Below are 14,131 nucleotides of genomic sequence, written 5' to 3' on the forward strand. Positions count from 1 at the left end.
AATTTCTTTCCTCAGTGTCTTGAAGTTCTTATTGTACAGATCTTTTACTTGCTTGGTTAAAGTCACACCGAGGTACTTTATATTATTTGGGTCTATTATGAAGGGTGTCGTTTCTCTAATTTCTTTCTCGGCTTGTTTCTCTTTTGTATAGAGGAAGGCAACTGATTTATTTGAGTTAATTTTATACCCAGCCACTTTGCTGAAGTTGTTTATCAGCTTTAGTAGTTCTCTGGTGGAACTTTTGGGATCACTTAAATATACTATCATGTCATCTGCAAATAGTGATATTTTGACTTCTTCTTTTCCGATCTGTATCCCCTTGATCTCCTTTTGTTGTCTGATTGCTCTGGCTAGAACTTCAAGAACTATATTGAATAAGTAGGGAGAGAGTGGGCAGCCTTGTCTAGTCCCTGATTTTAGTGGGATTGCTTCAAGTTTCTCTCCATTTAGTTTAATGTTAGCAACTGGTTTGCTGTATATGGCTTTTACTATGTTTAGGTATGGGCCTTGAATACCTATTCTTTCCAGGACTTTTATCATGAAGGGGTGTTGAATTTTGTCAAATGCTTTCTCAGCATCTAATGAAATGATCATGTGGTTCTGTTCTTTCAGTTTGTTTATATGATGGATCACGTTGATGGTTTTCCTTATATTAAACCATCCCTGCATGCCTGGGATGAAGCCTACTTGATCATGGTGGATGATTGTTTTGATGTGCTCTTGAATTCGGTTTGCCAGAATTTTATTGAGTATTTTTGCGTCGATATTCATAAGGGAAATTGGTCTGAAGTTCTCTTTCTTTGTTGGGTCTTTGTGTGGTTTAGGTATAAGAGTAATTGTGGCTTCATAGAAGGAATTCGGTAGGGCTCCATCTGTTTCAATTTTGTGGAATAGTTTGGATAATATTGGTATAAGGTCTTCTATGAAGGTTTGATAGAATTCTGCACTAAACCCGTCTGGACCTGGGCTCTTTTTGGTTGGGAGACCTTTAATGACTGCTTCTATTTCCTTAGGAGTTATGGGGTTGTTTAACTGGTTTATCTGTTCCTGATTTAACTTCGATACCTGGTATCTGTCTAGGAATTTGTCCATTTCCTGAAGATTTTCAAGTTTTGTTGAATATAGGTTTTTATAGTAAGATGATGATTTTTTGAATTTCCTCTGAATCTGTAGTTATGTCTCCCTTTTCATTTTTGATTTTGTTAATTTGGACGCACTCTCTGTGTCCTCTCGTTAGTCTGGCTAAGGGTTTATCTATCTTGTTGATTTTCTCAAAGAACCAAGTTTTGGTTCTGTTGATTCTTTCTATGGTCCTTTTTGTTTCTACTTGGTTGATTTCAGCTCTGAGTTTGATTATTTCCTGCCTTCTACTCCTCCTGGGTGTATTTGCTTCTTTTTGTTCTAGAGCTTTTAGGTGTGCTGTCAAGCTGCTGACATATGCTCTTTCCTGTTTCTTTCTGCAGGCACTCAGCGCTATGAGTTTTCCTCTTAGCACAGCTTTCATTGTGTCCCATAAGTTTGGGTATGTTGTATCTTCATTTTCATTAAATTCTAAAAAGTTTTTAATTTCTTTCTTTATTTCTTCCTTGACCAGGTTATCATTGAGTAGAGCATTGTTCAATTTCCACGTATATGTGGGCATTCTTCCCTTATTGCTATTGAAGACCAGTTTTAGGCCGTGGTGGTCCGATAGCACGCATGGGATTATTTCTATCTTTCTGTACCTGTTGAGGCCCGTTTTTTGACCAATTATATGGTCAATTTTGGAGAAAGTACCATGAGGAGCTGAGAAGAAGGTATATCCTTTTGCTTTAGGATAGAATGTTCTATAAATATCCGTTAAGTCCATTTGGCTCATGACTTCTCTTAGTCTGTCTACATCTCTGTTTAATTTCTGTTTCCATGATCTGTCCATTGATGAGAGTGGGGTGTTGAAATCTCCCACTATTATTGTGTGAGGTGCAATGTGTGTTTTGAGCTTTAGTAAGGTTTCTTTTACATATGTAGGTGCCCTTGTATTTGGGGCATAGATATTTAGGATTGAGACTTCATCTTGGTGGATTTTTCCTTCGATGAATATGAAGTGTCCTTCCTTATCTTTTTTGATGACTTTTAGTTGAAAATTGATTTTATTTGATATTAGAATGGCTACTCCAGCTTGCTTCTTCTGACCATTTGCTTGGAAAATTGTTTTCCAGCCTTTCACTCTGAGGTAATGTCTGTCTTTGTCTCTGAGGTGTGTTTCCTGTAGGCAGCAGAATGCAGGGTCCTCGTTGCGTATCCAGTTTGTTAATCTATGTCTTTTTATTGGGGAGTTGAGGCCATTGATATTGAGAGATATTAAGGAATAGTGATTATTGCTTCCCGTTATATTCATATTTGGAAGTGAGGTTATGTTTGTGTGCTTTCATTCTCTTTGTTCTGTTGCCAAGATGATTAGTTTCTTGCTTCTCGGGTATAGCTTGCCTCCTTATGTTGGGCTTTACCCTTTATTATCCTTTGTAGTGCTGGACTTGTAGAAAGATATTGTGTAAATTTGGTTTTGTCATGGAATATCTTGGTTTCTCCATCTATGTTAATTGAGAGTTTTGCAGGATACAGTAACCTGGGCTGGCATTTGTGTTCTCTTAGGGTCTGTATGACATCTGTCCAGGATCTTCTGGCCTTCATAGTTTCTGGCGAAAAGTCTGGTGTGATTCTGATAGGTCTGCCTTTATATGTTACTTGACCTTTTTCCCTTACTGCTTTTAATATTCTTTCTTTATTTTGTGCGTTTGGTGTTTTGACAATTATGTGACGGGAGGTGTTTCTTTTCTGGTCCAATCTATTTGGAGTTCTGTAGGCTTCTTGTATGCCTATGGGTATCTCTTTTTTTAGGTTAGGGAAGTTTTCTTCTATGATTTTGTTGAAGATATTTACTGGTCCTTTGAGCTGGGAGTCTTCACTCTCTTCTATACCTATTATCCTTAGGTTTGATCTTCTCATTGAGTCCTGGATTTCCTGTTTTTTGGACCAGTAGCTTTTTCCGCTTTACATTATCTTTGACAGTTGAGTCAATGATTTCTATGGAATCTTCTGCTCCCGAGATTCTCTCTTCCATCTCTTGAATTCTGTTGGTGAAGCTTGTATCTACAGCTCCTTGTCTTTTCTTTTGATTTTCTATGTCCAGGGTTGTTTCCATGTGTTCTTTCTTGATTGCTTCTATTTCCATTTTTAATTCCTTCAACTGTTTGATTGTGTTTTCCTGGAATTCTTTCAGGGATTTTTGCGATTCCTCTCTGTAGGCTTCTACTTGTTCTCTAAGGGAGTTCTTTATGTCTTTCTTGAAGTCCTCCAGCATCATGATCAAATATGATTTTGAAACTAGGTCTTGCTTTTCTGGTGTGTTTGGATATTCCGTGTTTGCTTTGGTGGGAGAATTGGGCTCCAATGATGCCATGTAGTCTTGGTTTCTGTTGCTTGGGTTCCTGTGCTTGCCTCTCGCCATCAGATTATCTCTAGTGTTACTTTGTTCTGCTATTTCTGACAGTGGCTAGACTGTCCTATAACCTGTGTGTCAGGAGTGCTGTAGACCTGTTTTCCTGTTTTCTTTCAGCCAGTTATGGGGACAGAGTGTTCTGCTTTCGGGCGTGTAGTTTTTCCTCTCTACAGGTCTTCAGCTGTTCCTGTGGGCCTGTGTCTTGAGTTCACCAGGCAGGTTTCTTGCAGGGGAAAAATTGGTCCTACCTGTGGTTCCAAGGCTCAAGTTTGCTCGTGGGGTACTGCCTAAGTCCTCTCCGCTGTGGCAGCAACCGGGAAAATCTGTGCCGCTCCTTCCGGGAGCCTCTGTGCACCAGGGTTTCAGATGACGTTTGGTGTTTTCCTCTGGCGCCTGGATGTGCACAGAGTGCAGTCTCTTCTGGTTTCCCAGGTGTGTCCGCCTCTCTGAAGGTTCAGCTCTCCCTCCCACGGGATTTGGGTGCAGAGAACTGTTTATCCGGTCTGTTTCCTTCAGGTTCCGGCAGTGTCTCAGGCGCAGGGGTCCTGCCGCTCCCGGGCCCTCCCCTACGGGAACCCAGAGGCCTTATACAGTTGCATCTTGGGCCAGGGATGTGGGCAGGGGTGGGCAGTGTTGGTGGTCTCCTCCGCTCTGCAGCCTCAGGAGTGCCCACCTGATCAGGCGGTGAGGTCTCTCTCCCACGGGGTTTGGGAGCAGAGAGCTGCTGCGGTCCGGGATCCGCCGGTGTGGGACTTCCGGTAAACACAGGAAGTGCCCGGCCTTAGAGGAATTTTGCCTCTGTGTGTCCTGAGTTCACCAGGCAGGTTTCTTGCAGGGGAAAAGTTGGTCCTACCTGCAGTTCCAAGGCTCAAGTTTGCTCGTGGGGTACTGCCTAAGTCCTCTCCGCTGTGGCAGCAACCGGGAAGATCTGCGCCGCTCTTTCCAGGAGCCTCCGTGCACCAGGGTTCCAGATGGCGTTTGGTGTTTTCCTCTGGCGCCTGGATGTGCACAGAGTGCAGTCTCTTCTGGTTTCCCAGGCGTGTTCGCCTCTCTGAAGGTTCAGCTCTCCCTCCTACGGGATTTGGGTGCAGAGAACTGTTTATCCGGTCTGTTTCCTTCAGGTTCTGGCAGTCCATTTTCTTTTTTCAAAAGAAAAAAAATGCTTGGAAATTCTAAGAAATGCAAGGAACACTCCTGTTCTCAGAGTTAGAGGTGATTCCTGGGAAGCTAAGCAAGAAAGTGAGAGCAGACTTCTTCCCCTGGGACTCTAAGTAGAGAAGTCTCCCTCCCTGAGCTACTAGAAGGGACCTCCTGCTGTTTCACTGCAGGAAGCCAACAGTGCAGGGTTCAGTAGGTTTGAGCTGACTTACAGCCTCACTGCACTTTCAGTGCAATTCTGGACTTCAGCCACCAGCCTCTGGCTGAGACCAGAGGCAACTGTCTTCACTATGCACCATGATGGGCCTCCACTGGGGCGTAGAACCATTCACAGAAGCTTAGCAATTGGTTTAGGGATTGTATGGTGCTCTCCCTAGGCCTGTTTGGGCAGAGAAGTATATGTAACCAGCCCTATTTTATAAGTCAAAACCAGTGTTTTAAGCGAGCTTATCAATGTTTATAAGCTTATGAAAGATTTTATAAGATGTCATCAAATAGTCACCAAACCCATGACTTTAAACAGCTGTTGATGCTGTCACATGGTTATGATTTCCCTTATATTCACCCATGCCGTTATTGGGTGTTATTCTTTCACATATTCTTGGGATGTTGTGCCTCTCTTTCTGCTGTCAGCACAGGGGTCCCAGACCACCTGGAGTCATAGAACAGACTGAGCAAGCGGACTAGAGAGTGTGAGTAACAGTAGAAGTCAGAAAGTGGCCAGATGTTGTCAAGTCTCATAGCAAAAGTGTCACAAAGGGAGTTTCCAGAGAGTGACCCATAGAGACAAAAAGTTCCCAAATAAAAGGACCAAAAATAAAATGGAAACTTTCTGGCACTCAGAGCCTAGTGACTTGTAATAACATCCAAGCAACCAGAGCCTGGCTCCTAATGAAACCTGGTCCCTCACCTCAAATGGTCTCTGAGTAGGACAGGTATGCAATTTACTTTGTAGTTAGATAGAAGGCTGCCTCTTGAATTCTATTCTTTTTTCAAAAATTTACTTATTTATTTTATGTATGTGAATATACCATAGCTGTCCTCAGACACACCAGAAAAGGGCATTGGATCACATTACAGATGGTTGTGAGCCACCATGTGGTTGCTGAGAATTGAACTCAGAACCCCTGGAAGAGCAGTCAGTGCTCTTAACTACTGAACCATCTCCCCAGCCCTTGAATTCTATTCTTAACTACTATCAAAGAGCTCTATTTTCCTCTCAGAGGAACCTCTCTCTGTCTCTCTCCATCTGTCTCTCTCTCTCTCTCTGTCTCTGTCTCTGTCTCTCTGTCTCTCTCTGTCTCTCTCTCTCTCTCTCTCACACACACACACACACACACACAGAGAGAGAGAGAGAGAGAGAGAGAGAGAGAGAGAGAGAGAGAGAATGTGGATGATAAGAATGCTCAGTGGGTAAAGGCATTTGATGACTGGGGTTTGATTCTTGGGGGATCCACGTGGTAGGAAGAGGGAAGGGACTGTTGTAAGTTGACCTATGACCTCTACAGTTTCATGCCCCACACATACACAAACAATCAAACAAACAAACGGTTTAAGCTTTTATTTCACTTCTGGTCTGGTGCATGCTTTTACCGTGCTGCCTCAGGCTCATGGTTCCTGTCATGACCTGATGCGCATCCCTTAATCCCCATCGATCATCTGATGCTAATTTATTCAGCTGAAGGTACTGCACGTCAATTCCCAGTTCAGACAGCACTCTTCCCCAGATTCAGTGCTTTGAGTAAGGACCCCTGTGGTTTTGTTTTGAAGCCCCCTTCTCAGGAGACAGTAAGAACCCCTCCCTCTAACATTCTTTGCTATGGCATTTCTGTCCACTTCAAAGGCTGTTCCTGTGTTTTGTTGACCAAATAAAGAGCTCACAGATGGGGCCTCTTTGCTTCTGGGTGTACATGCAGCCTGTGTGGCTTCCCACAGTGGGGCCCACTCACCAGCATGGTCTTAAAGTCCAGGACTACGACCGCCTATACCAGATGCTACTCCAGGGGCTTTAAGTTTTCCTTTTCTGACCCCAAACATTTGTTCATGTCTCCCTTAACAGTTTGTTGCCTGGGTCTGATGTGTGTGGGAGAAAGACTCTGGTTGTTGTAGGTTCCAGTGGGGGGCACAAACCAAGTTCACACTCCCCAGGTGTAGGGGACACAGGAATGAGAGAAATTTGGGGAATTAAAGACTCAACTTGTCTTAGGAATCTTGGAGTTCTTGGGCTGCAGTGCATGGTGGCCTCCATTTCCTCATTGTGGAGTGGAGGACAAGGAGCTGAGGCTTCCTAGCCTCCTGCTGGTGCTGCCCTCCACAGCCTTCCTCAGTGAAGAATCCTCGCACTGAGACCCAGGGAGAGTGAGCAAGTGGGGAAGATTGTTTTTTAGCAGGGAGGTCTGCACTCACGAGTCTCAGTCTCCTGTTTCTCTTCCTTCCCTCTGTTCCACTGCATCATTAATTCTGCAAAGCTTCCTCAGGAAGGTCTGGGGATGAGAGCCTCCCTGTAATAGGCACCTCTCCTAGACACTTACCCACAGTTCAGCCTGCTTCACCTAGATGCCTTACAACATTTCCGTGTAACTACCCATGAAGTTAACTTTACTAGGTAAAAGAGTACTGGTGCCCTGTGCACACACCCCAGAGAAGGATTCGGTAAGAATTGGCAGGCTGAAACCTGCCAAGATCACATTAGTTCTCCTTTTCCTCCCTGCTATCTAGTTAGCTCATGCCCAGGTGCAAGTCTTCTAATTTAAATCTTCCCCACTATTCCTGACGTCCTTGCTCTGACCTAACTTTAAAATTACATGTTTATTTATTTATTGTGGGGGGAGGGGAGGGGGTGTTACAATGTGCACATGAGATAAGGTCTGGAGGTAGGTTCTCTCCTTCCATTTGTAGGCTCTCTCTTTCCACCATGTGGGGATCAAACTTGAACTGCCAGGCTTGGCACCAGGTGCCAAAACCCACGGTGTCGTGTGCCCACCCTTCGCATTTGCTTTAGTCCTAGCGTTTGTTTTCGCTGTAACATAGAGATGAAGCTTCACAGAGAACATCCAGCACTTCAGACAGGACCTGGCACAGGGTACCCAGACCGCCTGCCTGGCCACAGGTGTGCCGAGCACGGCTCCAGATGCTCTTGCGGATCTGTGGTGACAAGGGGAAGAGCAGAGGGAAGACACTGCAGTCCTGCTGCAGTCTGGAAAGCCACCGCCTTAGGATGGGATGGAAAAGCACACTGCAAGCCTTAGCTCAGGTTTGTTTCTGCCTAATGAAGTCAAGCGAGCTCTTCTTTACTGCCTGTGATGGGAAAACTTCAAACGCAAAAGGAAACAACATTGTCAATTTCTCATTATCCAAAACCTTAAGCCAAAGTCAATGAAAAATATCAATCTTCATATTCATTTTTGTGTATGTGTCATGTTTGTTTCTCCAGCAGTCAATGTGGGAAATCCAAATGCACAGAAATGCCAGTGCTTGGGGGAGGGCTCTTGATTTCCCTGGAGCCCAGGGGGTGGAGAGAAGAGAGCTGTTCTCACGTCCTCAGGTCAGGTGTCCTTGAGAGTTAGACAGCCATCTGGTTTGGTTTTTTTTTTTTTTTCTTTCTTTTTTCTTTTTTTGCTTAATAATGGAGGTTATCATTGCCTACTCAGTGAGGAATGAGAATCAGTGGGGCTTCCTATGAATATGCTGGCCCTGCCACACAGTAGGTCTATAATTAACGACACATCATTTTTCATCAAGGATGCAAAATATCACCTTACAAGTCTGTGCTCCATTTAAGCGTGACATGGCTTTACTTATTCTTCTGAATAAGTTCTACCCATAGCTATTTCCTGCAGGTCCTTTGCCTTCTGGCTCCGACTTCTCCATCTTTCCCTATCTGTTACTTACTCTGAGTTTATCACAGTCGCAGAAACATTCATAGCTCTGAGCTCGAGGCTGTCAAGAGCAGAATTACAATTCCAAATGCACATCAGTCGGACTCTCAGCGGAAGCCACTGACCTGATCCACAAGGTGATAGACTTGTAGGTAAAAGACACTCAGGTAGGATGAGAATGATGGCACCGGATTGTAACCCTAGCACAAAAGAGCTGAAGGGAGAAGGGTCACAAGTTCGAGGTCATCTTCAGCTACACAGTGCAGCATACACTGCCAAAACCAACAAGCAAAGCAGCCCTTAAAGGACTCCTTCTGAGTGACAGTTGAGCTAGAATTCTTTCCTAAGTTCTGCCATTTGCAAGCAGGTTGAATGGGTATCTCAACTTCAACCTTTGGCCTCACTTTCTTCATTCCTGAAATGGGGCCGCTGTGTCAGATTGCTAGTGGTCTGGCAACAGTTCTAGCCCTTACACTACTCCATTCTCAGTTACACCTACTCAGCCTACTCACTGAGTGGTGAGGATCAGTGGAGATACCCATGAATGTGCTTGACCCCGGCACACAGTATGTCTGTAGTTAATGTCACCATGTTTGTTTCTACAGCAGTCCCAGGAGGTAGTCATCTGTAATTCACAGATGGACAGAAGGTGACCAGGAGGCAAGGACACTGCTGGTGTGGTCTAGGTTGTGAGTAGCAGCACCTCGAATATTAAAATCACATTTTTAGGGCTTCATATAGGCTGCCCCGACCTCACATTAAAGAGTTGAAACGAGCGCTTTTGCTGTTCACTGATGAGTTTGAGCTCTAGACTAAAAGTCAGTTCTTACACTGGGGTGCGAGCCTTGCTCTCTTTGTGACTTAGAGATAACAATGTTCTTTCCCTCTTGGAGTTGCTGTGAGTATTGGATAAGAGTCACAATGGCGCACTGAAAATACTTCCTCAGTAGTAGTTGCTGTCGTCATCGTTAAAATTCCTACCTAAAATTTGAGAGAGGTCTGCCTAACTCTAGCTGTGCCAGACTTAGATGAGAAATGTTTCTCAGAATGGATTTACTTAGTGGGTGTGATGGTCAAGCTTCATTGTCACCTGGACCAGAGTTCAGAACGCCATGGGAATAGACCTCTGTGCTTGACTGTAATTGTGTGTCCAGAGTCTCATATGGATGTGAAGGACATTGTCCCATGGACTCAGGTCCTGTCCTGAATTAAAGGACAAAGTGGACAGAACATCAGCAGTCACCTTTCTACTCCCTGACCGTGGGGGTGATGTCATCAGCTACCTCTCAAGCTCCTGTTGTTACACTTTTCCGCCATGATGGGTGTATCCCCATGATGGGTATATCCATTCAAATCATAAGCCCAAATGAATCTCAAGTTGCTTCTTGTTGTGCGTTTGGTCACAGACATATGGAAATACAGAAAATTGGTGCTGAGAATTCAGGCTGTCAGTGTGATAAGCCCGACCACGTGGTTCTTGGGCCCTTAGCATTCTTTTTTTAAGATTTATTTATTTTATGTATATAAATACAATGTAGCTGTCTTCAGACTCACAGAAGAGGGCATCAGATCCCATTATAGATGGTTGGTGGGAATTGAACTCAGGACCTCTGGAAGAGCAGTCAGTGCTCTTAACCACCGAGTCATCTCTCCAGCCCCTGGAATTCTTTTTTTTTTTTTCACAGAAGATCATTGTCTTTAGACAAGGAACAAATGGCTGGAAATACTGCCTGTCTCAAGCTTTCGGTTCCTCGGGGCCAAGCTATAATAAACATAAGGGAATACAAAGCAGGGCAATCGTCAGATTTGGTCTTGAACTTGGAGGTGGGAGAGTGGCAATCCTGGGAAGGGAAACAGCAGGAATCCAAATGAGGACAGCCTGGGTGACTGGGCTGGGAGGGAAGGCACTTGGCTCAGTCTCCTGTTTCCACCCAGGCAAGAGCCAGTTGCTCCTCAACCTTCAGTGGCCCAGAGGCTGCTCCTGGTTGAGCCTCTGGAAGAAGCTTTTGCCAAACTCATAAGTGCGCAGGAGGACGCAGCCTTGATGATCCTGGAGAGGAAACCTGCAGAGAGTCCCCTGGTGCCAGATTCAGCCTGGATTCTCTGAAGCTGGATTCTCGTAGCATCCATTGCTCCCAGTGACATTTGTCGCTGTGTCTTCACCACATTGAAGCGTAGGATAAGGGTGGCAGCCACCATTCCTGAAGTGCCACCAGCTACAAAGCTGACGCCCACAGATGTCTGGTCTTTCGGTCTTGGCCCATTCAGGGGTCTCTTCACCAGCTCATAGTTGAACCAGTCTGAGCTGAGAAGGGCTGGCTGTGAGACCCCAGGCCAGACACAGTGAGCGCCAGCCACCCTGAGCCACCGCAGCTTGAACACAGGTAGACAGTTCGAAGTATGACACATGCTGAGCCTGCAGCTTGGTCCTTATAAACTCCAAGGGGCTGACAACTGTCACATTGCCCATTCGGGTGAGTGCACCAGCCACTGTGGGTGCATAGAGGTCAGAGGTCAAGGACGACCACATAGGAAGGCCTTGAGTTGGTCATAAGCAGTGAAGTAGATGGCAGTAACTGGCACAGTCATCACCAGGGTGGCTAGGAGGCCGCTCCACAGGGTCCTGATGCCCTCTTGCCTCACAACCTTCACGAAGGCATCCAAGGTGACAGTGAACCGTGTAGGATCCTGATACCAGGTGGCGCAGCGAGTACCATTTGGGCACAGGTCCAGGGGCTCCAGGACACCAGTGTAGTATAGGAGGCACTTCCCTGGGGATTGTGGAGGGGAGGGTGATTTGGTGTAGGAGAGACTTCAGAATCTGGAGGGAGCTGTCAAGTTGCTGGCTACTGAGGGTCTCTGAGACTGAAGTGGACCTCCCTCTTCATGACATCCCTGGATGTGACGACAGCCCCAGCTCCTGAGGTCACCATTTGTTGAAAGGGGCGAATGCCCCCAGGATCCTGGTCATCCATCTTGGAGTTTCAGTCCTGGCTCTGGGTCGGTCCTTGCAGGCCTAGAGCAGCTCCGTGGCTGGTGCAGGGTCCGCGCATGACTGCTTCTCACAGCGGCCGCCTGGGAGAGCCCCCTGGAATTCTTTATAGAGGACTGTGGAAGGATTTTGAGCTAGAGATCCCTAGAATGCTAACTAAGCAAAGGTATTCTGACGGGAGTCTAGAGGGCCAGGATGCTGAGAGAACATGTGGACCTGGGGACCTGGCTCATAAGCTTCCTCAGGGGAATAGGATACATGTGCTGAAGGTGAGCTCAGTCTGAGACGCATTGAACTTACAAGGAAAAACATACATTGAGGCACGCTTTGGTGGTTCTCTGGATGAGTCTGCTGATCTCAGCAGGTGTGGGCTGCAGACAACCACTGGAGAAGAACCGATATATATATATATATATTGAATATATATTATGTATGAATATATATATATTTATGTATGTACACACACACACACACACACATATATATATATATATATTCATTACCTTGAGTCATAGCATAAATAGACTTAACCACAGAGAGTGTGTGGCATTGGAGAGGAGAGGGCCAAGGAACTACATGGCTTCCAACATTTAGCTTTGCAGAAGAGAAGCCTGTCTTTAGAAACTCAACGAGAATGGCTACACACGTTTCTAACGATGAAGACATTAAGAAAGAGGAAGTGCCATGTACCACAGAAACCAAGGAGGGTAGGAACTGAAAATGGTCTGTTGAATTTGGCAATTGAGCTAACAGTTAGGGTCTTGGCAAGAGGGACCGATGGAGAGGACAGAAAAGTTATCATATGGCTCCTATTTTACCACTACCAGGTCCCATTCAGGTCTCCTTCTACCGTGTAGAGTCCAGGGATATCTACCTTGGGTCATTAGGTTTGGTGGCAGGTGGCCACCTGAGCCACGTAGCCTGGCCTCGTGTCCTTTAAGCTCTCCTCTGCCTGCCTTGCCCCACCTGTCAGACATTCAGAGCCCAGGCTAATTGCCAGTTCTTAAAGAGGCTCCTTCTGCCACCTTTGGCTGCTGTAGGGCTTTTGTGGTACTGGAAGTTGGGGCTGTCAGTTGAGATATGTTGTGTGCTTCTAAGTACTCGCCGGTGCAGTGCAATGGTTTATTAGTAGGGTTATTCCCTGTGCCACGTTTATTTGTTAAATTAAACCTCCCAGAGGGCAGAGACCTTTTCTAAGTAGCTGATGAATGGATGGGTGAGTTGGTGAATGAGTGATTCAGAGCACAGAGTCAGGCCTACCATTGTTTCTATGATAGGGTAAGCTCAGGAAACATTTGTGAAATCAAAATGAATGGCCCTGTACTCTGACCCAAATTCAACTGGACTTCCTCCAGAGTATATAGTTCAATTGGTTAATTAATTCAGCACATCATTGAAAACTTTGCATGATTTATGGCAGAGTTGCAGGTAGCAAATATGACAGACAGGGCATCTGGTGTAATGAAGCTTATGTAACTTTATTTTTCTCAATGCCTGCTTTTAATAATGGTTCTTAAATGCTTTAAAAACCCCTCTAGCCTACCACCCACCAGAAGTAGTGGGAAAGAAAGGATACGGAGAAAGTGGACCTGTTTAGAAAAGTTCTTTGGAACAACTGTCTGTGTTGTCTGGAAATGTGTGTCTGTGTGTCAGTCCCGTCTGTTGTCTGTGAACCCTGTTCAGCTCACAGGTCAGCAGCAGCAGTTCGATCCATGAACAAACATTTCATGGATGCACCAGCAGTCCAGTTTGGTAGAGTCGGGGTAGCAAGCACAAATCAGTAACAAAGGCACTACCTAGCAGAGACAGCCAGGCCTCAGCCTCAGCACAGTGAGCAGAAGAGACCAGCAGGAATGCCAGGGGACATTCTCAGCTGTGCCTCTCTCAGCAAAGTGAAGATCAGCGAAGATGCAAGACCAAGCATTGTACAGCTAGCTGGTCCACAGAAGCAGCAAGAATCCCTGGCACACCACCAGAAGTTTTGGTGTGATTTTTCTCTATGGAGTCCTGAGAAATGCAGCTCAACTATGCAATGTAAGGTGGGCTAATACATGGATGTTGTTAGCAAAGAATCCTTCATCATGTGTCCTTTCATGTGCTTGCTTTAGCAGAATATCCTTTCACCTGTGTGCACTTCAGTGAAGTATTTCCTCATGAGCCTGCCTTAGCCTTTCACCTGTGCACACTTCAGGAAAACACTCCTTCACATGGTTGCCCCCGTAAACCACCATCCAGACAACTGACTTTCCAAAGAACCCTTAAGTTTCCACTTCAAGCTTATTTCTTTTTAGGGGTAAGGACTGATGAGTAGCAAATGGGCAAGACAGACACTTTCTTGCTTAACACCAAGGGAAACAATGATGTGGACTCAGACTACTCCTGCCACTGCCAAAGTCTCCGCTAAGGAAGGAAGTCCATGTGCTCAGATCTCATTGTGTGAATACCAACAATATGAAAGATCAAGCCAGTATCTTCTCTCCAGAACTTACTGGTCCTGTAGAAATTCTTGGCAATGAGAATGACCTAGAAGAGCTCCAGGTGGGGTTGGGGATTTAGCTCAGTGGTAGAGTGCTTGCCTAGCAGTCGCAAGGCCCTGGGTTCGATCCCCAGCTCCGAAAAATAGAA

General features: G+C 45.5%; 1 pseudogene; it reads right to left on the reverse strand.

Moving 5' to 3' along the window:
- Positions 1-10,342: 10,342 nt before the first annotated feature.
- On the reverse strand, positions 10,343-11,489 carry Slc25a39-ps1 (solute carrier family 25 member 39, pseudogene 1; annotated as a pseudogene).
- Positions 11,490-14,131: the final 2,642 nt, after the last annotated feature.

The sequence above is a fragment of the Rattus norvegicus genome, chromosome 3, assembly GCF_021556685.1.
Source record: "Rattus norvegicus strain SHRSP/BbbUtx chromosome 3, alternate assembly SHRSP_T2T, whole genome shotgun sequence".
NCBI lineage: Eukaryota > Metazoa > Chordata > Mammalia > Rodentia > Muridae > Rattus > Rattus norvegicus.